General features: G+C 40.0%; 1 pseudogene; it reads right to left on the bottom strand.

Annotated features, from left to right (window-relative positions):
- Window positions 1–864: 864 nt before the first annotated feature.
- LOC113625704 (dnaJ homolog subfamily C member 30-like) lies at window positions 865–1,620 on the bottom strand (annotated as a pseudogene).
- Window positions 1,621–7,123: the final 5,503 nt, after the last annotated feature.

Raw genomic sequence — 7,123 nt, 5'->3', positions numbered from 1 at the left:
TCTATTGGCACTATATATATATATATATATATATATATATATATATATATATTCTCGCCGCTGCAGCATGTGGGATCTTAGTTCTCCAACCAGGGATGGAACCTGCGCCCCCGCAGTGGAAGCGCAGTCTTAACCACTGGACCTCCAGGGAAGTAAGTCCCTGGCATCATACTTTAATCACTGAGCCTATTAGAACATGAATAATCAAGTGTGACAGACCGAAAGAGAGCCAAATGATTTGCTCCTCTGCCATCACGCCCACAGAGTAACTTCTCCGAGGTCATACATTAGATAAGCATGGGCACAGGAAGGCTCATTCCTTACGCTCATGACCTTGCTTTCTTTCCCACTCACACTCACCGCCAACACAAGGCAGAGTGGGGGTCTGACCACCAAAGAATGGCCATGTTCCCACAGATCACATCCTTACCCTACACTGCGTCTCACCTGTGGCTTGGGGAACTCACAGAAAGACAAATGTCTTATAAACCGCAGAATTTTTCTTTTGGCAGTCACAATTAGTAACATTGCACGTTTCAAGGTTACATAGGAGCCCCACGTGGGGCAGGAACAGACGAGTGTTGCACAGTGCTTTACAGGAAAGCCACAGCAAATGTTCCAGAAATTGACAACATCTGGAAGCAGGCACCCCAGGGCCTCCAGGAAACCCCTACCTCTCGGGCTTTCGGGACTCCTCATTGGGGGCCTTTTTCTTGGGCATGAAAAAGCCTCCTTTTCTGGACCAGAGCGGTAGGGATGTGCAGGTCAATGGCTAAGCTGGCCGGGTGGGGAAGGGGAAGGGGAGAGCAGTTCCTTCGGATCCCAGCAGAGGTAGACAACGGTAGACAGTGGAAGGCAACGGGTTCAAGGTGACAGGAAAGGCCAATTCTTGGGGGCGGGGGGCTGCTCTCCTTCCCTCCGTTCTCCGATTAAAAACGAAAGCCCAGGATGATGAAGACTGCGCAGAACCAAGACGAAAGCCATCTCTCGGCTCCCGTCCCAGCGTAAGCCCTTCTTGGCCCGGTCCTCCTGCTGCTGGCGAAGGGCCTCCCGCCGGGCGCTCAGGCGCCGCTCGCGCTCCAGCTGCTCGCCGTGGTGAGCCTGGTAGAAGGCGTAAAAGTCGAGCGTGGTGCGGTTGGCTCCCGACGAGGCCTGAGAGCGGCCCTGGGTCCGAGAGGCGGGAGGCTGGGTGCGGGGCGAGTCGGGGTCGGTGGCGGGCGTCTTGGAGGACTGGACCCCGGGGCCGCGCAGGTCCTCGTCGCTGAGCAGGCCGCGGTCCTACCTGCGACGCTGGGTGGTAGTGCCCAGCACCACGTAGGCCTGGGAGACGTGCGTGAAGCGCTCGGCAGCCTTGGCGCTCCCCGAGTTGCGGTCCCGGTGGTAGAGGAAGTGCTGCCGGTAGTCTGCCTTGATCTGCACCTGCGTGGCCGTGGAGGGGACGCCGAGCCGCTCGTACAGCTCCGTGCGCAAGTAAGGGCCGTCGCTCCGGGAATAAATCCTCGCTTCCAGGCCCAGGCCCGATCCCGAGTTTGGTGGAAACCCCCGGGCCTGCCACACCCTCCACAGTAACAGCCGCGACCCCCAAATGGTGTTTTGATCAAGCCCAGCGATATTTCCCATTCTACTGGAGTACATCTGTAAACAGGTCTCCACATCCAGGGAAAGGCCTGATTCCACCCACACCGTTTTGTAAACCTTCGGAATTCTACATGTGGTATCTCTCAGTTATTAAATGGAAGCCTGTGCTTTTACTGTATCCCTGTCACTGTGCGGATTTCTCCACTTCAATATAATGCATCATTTTGTCTTAGACAAGCAACAGCATCTTCTGATTTAAACTACAAAATATAACAGATGAAAGAATTTACTAAAATAAGAATTATGGGCCTTGAGAATCCTTTTTCATAACCTCTTCTAGGACACATCCACAAGTGGCAGCCCTGTTTTGGGTAGGCATCCATGTTTCTGTTTCAGAGGCAGTTTTGTACTAGTAACAGCTGCAGCTTAAAAGGAAGAAGCTCACCCACACATAAACCAACCCTATCATTTTACTTAGTCAATGTTCTTACAAGAAAAAATTAATTTTGTTGGTATGTGACTACAGACTCTAAAAAAAATCCCTTATAAACGAACAGACCTTGTGAGGTTATGAAAACTTATTTCTAAACCTGAATAGTTTAATCAAATAACATTCCAACCTAGAACACTCATGGAAATATTATGTATTAACTCTTCATCTTTTATTCTGGCAAAACAAAACTCTGCTGTTGAGAACTTATTTCTCATGACTCAGAGGTAAGTCCCTAGATAATCACGATGTCACTTGAGTTTCAGAGCTCTAGTCTGACACTTAAAGCTCCCAAAAGACAAAGTCTGAATAGTTGTTTCAAGTGCTTCTTGGACTTGAAGTTGTGGCATTAGAGACCCAGGAAATATTTATTTCTGGTAGGAATGAGTCAAGGTGGTATCCTATAAGACATTTAAAGAATGCTCTATTTATTTATTTGCACTTTCATGTCTGGGAAATCTTATTTCCCTTACACATGCATCAGGGAAAATTTATATTTGATAGAGTTTAAATATTTTTGAAAGGTTAATTCGTTTTGAAACAAAGTGATAAATATTTCATTCTGTACAGTTTTATTCAAGGATGACTGGAATCACCTACATCTCCTGATATAAGATAAAAATGATATGTGGAAGCATCCTGTTATCCACAAACAGCTTCTGGTCTGTATAGTTGCGAGTTCTGATTTGACTGATTTGTGTCTGGCTTGATGCTACTTGAAAATAAAGGTTCAGCTCCTGCCTGTTCATACCTATTCCCTCTTAGAACCATCAATCAGGTCTTCACTAGCAGAAGTTCAGAAAGTTATTGAATTTATATTGTTGATTTCAACAACAAGGTACCAAAAGGAGTGGATGCAGATAAAACTGAGATAGCTATTATATAGGGCAGAAGTCCTAAATATTTTTGAAAGATTATACATATGGTATCACTCAGTTATTAGATGCTTTATCTTTTCCTGTCATGATGATAAATTTTCCCTAGTCCTATGTAATACACTATCTCTTATATTAGACAAATGAAGAATCCTGCTCAGTATATTTCTCCAAGAGGTCACCAGCCAGCTGTATCCCGTTCGTTGTCTGAAGATACACATTAAAAATGAGCTAGAATTAGCCTCAGTGAAAAACACTGGTCTTCACTTTATACCATGTGTTACTCTTGATAAAATGCCTTGTATGAAAACATTTTCACAACCAGCTCTGATAATGTAGATATAAATTAACATTCTCACATCTTTCCTTCATTCAAGCAGTTTTACTTCCATCACTGACTATGCTCCTGGCTGGAGACTGTTTGTAATCATTAAAATCTCTTTGAAGATGTTCAGTTGTAATTTTGCCGAATATTGTGACAAAATTAGACACATTTCAGTTCAACTTTATAAGTACCACGTGTCATTTTTCTAGCCATAAAGAGCCTTAATATGGCATCTATATTGCAAATCTCAGGGTGACTGGCTGGTCTGGCTGAAACAGCCTAGAGAAACATGCAGAACTATTTAAGAATCTAAACTGTTAGCTGGAAGCTGTCAAGGAAGAGTTGAGGTGACCTCATTGCTTTAGTTAGTGGCAACAGGATTTTAAAAAGAGGTCAGGGTAAGGTTAAAAGTAATAGATAAAGATAGTGTCTTGGGGAGAATTTGTATATATGAAGATGCTTTTCCTTCAGATCGATTCTGGTATATGTCACTGCCTTCAATTTCATGTGTCATAGCTTACATTTCCATTTTCTGTCAAAAATCATGATGCTAAACATAGTAGTATATGTTGGCAACCAAAGGACCAGCACTGAGTGGCTGTATTTAAACAGTGGTCAGAAACCTTCAGATTCCATTCCTTCTGTGTCTCACACCCTGAGATACAACCCAGTTCCCCAAGGAGAGCCAGGTGGCTGCTACAGCTGCAGGTCTAATCATTGAGCAAGAAAGCACCATGACCTGCTGACAGCTGCAGAAGGAATGTTGCTAATTCTCTCTCTACTATTGTGGAAGTGAAACTGAGGTAAATCCTGGCCCAAACAGCATTGATCCCTACTGCTCCTTTTCCCCCTTCCTTCGGACCTCCTGGGACATCAGAACATTTACCATTCACATGTTTAGCTACATCAAACTAACTAAGTCATCAAAGAGACATTGGATCAATACTGGAGCAATGTGAAGAAAGGTAAGCAAATCAAAATTTCACTGACATAAGGGGTATCACATCTCATATTTTATAGCAGTGCATGAGAAACTTTAAACTGCCAAAGAAACTTCATCCTGGCACTGCTACCAGGTCAGTTTTGCCCCATGATGATTTATATCTCAGTACCTTTGCAAGCACTTCTGTTTGGGTTGGCCTGCTCTTAATGTCTTTGGGCATTGTTTCAGGATAAAGTGATTCACTCTAAAGAAAACTGAGTATCCCTCTATTGGAAGAGAGTTATTTTTCAAGTTTAATAATTATACATTTTCATCAGACGAAAACTGAATATTTGTTTTCTGTTGTTGTTTGCAAGGTGGCCTCACACTTACCTGGTATGAAGCTATGAAGGGTCTCATAATAGCAACCAGATCTGAGATAATTCATATTCTCAGAGAAGTTCATTTTGTACTGTATAACAGACATAAAAAAGGCACACAATACTAAATTAATTTAGGTTTGATGAAATAAAAATTGTGTTCTGTACCAGCTGGATCCTGGGAAGTATGAGTATTTAATTCTATCCTCATTGATGAAACTCTGCTGAATCAGTAGTTCTGAAGAGACAAAACTTGCACACACTAATAGATAAAAAGTCTCTTGATAATCAGTGTGCCTGATATATTTTGCCACAAAATTTTTAAACTTAAAAAATCACAAAACAATACAAAATCATTTTAGCCTCTGTTGGTACAAAATGTTGTGCTATGATTCAGTGCAGTACAGAATAGTTTCCCAGCATGTATTCTGCAAAACAGATACTAGTGAAAAGTGTTCTGTGGTCAAATAAATTTGAATGATGTAGAATGAGCACAGTTAAACAGATGTTTCAGAGCTGCACTTTCTAGAGACTTTAATAAAGATACAAGCATAGAGATTCACCAATAGGAGGTATAGAGCATATAATATTTTCCAAATTCAGTTAGTCACAATACCACTACTGCTTTTCCCAAAGCAGAGCATTTTGTGCAAACGGGTATCTTTCCCCTACCCCAGGAGCTCTTTGTGTTTTTATTTAAATATATGTAATTTGTAGGAATAATTATTAGCAATGCCCAGTTATTGTGATCCTTGGAAATGAATAAACTATAATTCAACTTGATGTGATAACTACTATTTGTCTGCAGTAGAAAAAAAAATGAAAGCACAAATTGGCATGTAAAACCATTTACTTAGGGCAGCACAGGTAAATGACTATAAGAGTTCAATTTTCTTTTTTTGCATAGAGACTTCCTGATGAACCTGCTTTGATTTCTAACACATTTAGATTACAAAATTTTCTACAGAAAAATATTAGACAAAACACATAAACTGCATAGCTCTTATCATGAGCAGTTGTTCAGATACCAGTTCTGTTTTAATGGAACAGTGTGTTAAACAGTATGTGGGAGGGAAATTGATGCCAAATAAAATATCATTGACCATTCATAAGGCTATCGGAGAGTTTTGCAAAAGTTTGTAATTTCCAGGATAGAAAAATAGGTACAAAGAATTTTAAAGAGTTGGGTATAATTTGAAATTTATTTTTCTATTGATTACATTTCTAAACTCCCTTTAATTTGTTCATGCCAAATAAAAAGTCAACAATCCCTTTTGATGCTTCACAATAAAAAAATTTAAAAAAAACACACATAATCCATTATCACATCAATTTTGGTAAATATTAATTCTAGACAATAATGCTTCTTTGGGGGGGTGATGAAACCATCAAGAAGTTATGTTTTGAAAACAGTTAATATAATTTTAAATTGTCACTTTTTAGATTCCATAGCTGTTACACAGTTGAAGAAATAAGAGGAAGAAAGTGAATCTATATGTAGCTTTGGAAATCTTTCTCAGTATTTAAAAAAATGTTTACGGTACTAAAAGACAGCCAAAGATTTTTCCTGAATAATTCTGAAAATGGACGCAGGTCAGACAGGGATTCTGGAACTAAAAAGCCCTTATAAAACTCCAAAATTATGAGCATCTGATTCTATCCAATTCATGTGAAGTGGAGTGCTCTGGTTCAAGAGTTTTCTTGCAATGCAATCAAAGGACGGAAACATTAAGATTGCAGATGTAGAGTGGTGACACACTGTAATTTCATACAGATCATAAGATGGTTTGGTGACATAAGAATTACTAGACCATGAGGCCTGGGGTCCATGAAATGGATTAAAGCTTTATTGCCCTTTGGAGTTCTGACAATGACAAATGCTCTCTCTGATGCTGGGATTATCTTGTCTGAACTTTTGTTTCCTTAGTTTCAGGTTACACTTTTTCCTTAACCATCTTCTAAGATCCCAAATAACTTCCGTGTTTTCTGTTATTGGAAGACATTTAGAAACACCCCCTTGTCTTATGCGTTCGCCTCTGGCATCATATCCATGCATAAGTCATTTTTAATTTCCAATATCCTGATGAAGGTTTTGAATGATAGACTTAATGATGTGATCACATGACCTAACTCCAAACTCCTATTCAAAACATGAAAGAAAGGAAAAGAATGAAAACAATGAGAGAGAATTTTTTTTTTAATGAGAGAATTTTAAACGAAAAATTCAGGCACAAAATATTTTGAATATTAGTTAATACAATTATTCAATTGCTGGCATCAATAAGCATACTTTTGACAGCAAGTTTTTATGGATGAGTCAAGGATATGTTATCTCACATGATATGTGTCTTTTCTACCATAACACTCATATAGACACACATGAAGACTTTCACGCATAAGATTTCTGATTTAAGTTGGAAATGAAGAATTTAAGTACATTCCAAAAAGTGTTTTGCAAATGTATTAATTTTTCTTTATTGAAACAAAAAAGGTGACACATAAGAAAAAGAAGAGGTTTTCTTTTTTTTTCTTTTGACTCAGAAACTGATGGAA

This window comes from Aethalodelphis obliquidens, unplaced genomic scaffold (genome assembly GCF_003676395.1).
Source record: "Aethalodelphis obliquidens isolate GAN/ISIS:26980383/991018 unplaced genomic scaffold, ASM367639v1 scaffold1, whole genome shotgun sequence".
Lineage (NCBI taxonomy): Eukaryota > Metazoa > Chordata > Mammalia > Artiodactyla > Delphinidae > Aethalodelphis > Aethalodelphis obliquidens.
Note: the sequence above shows the minus strand (reverse complement) of the source record. Positions and strands in the feature narration are given on the sequence as shown.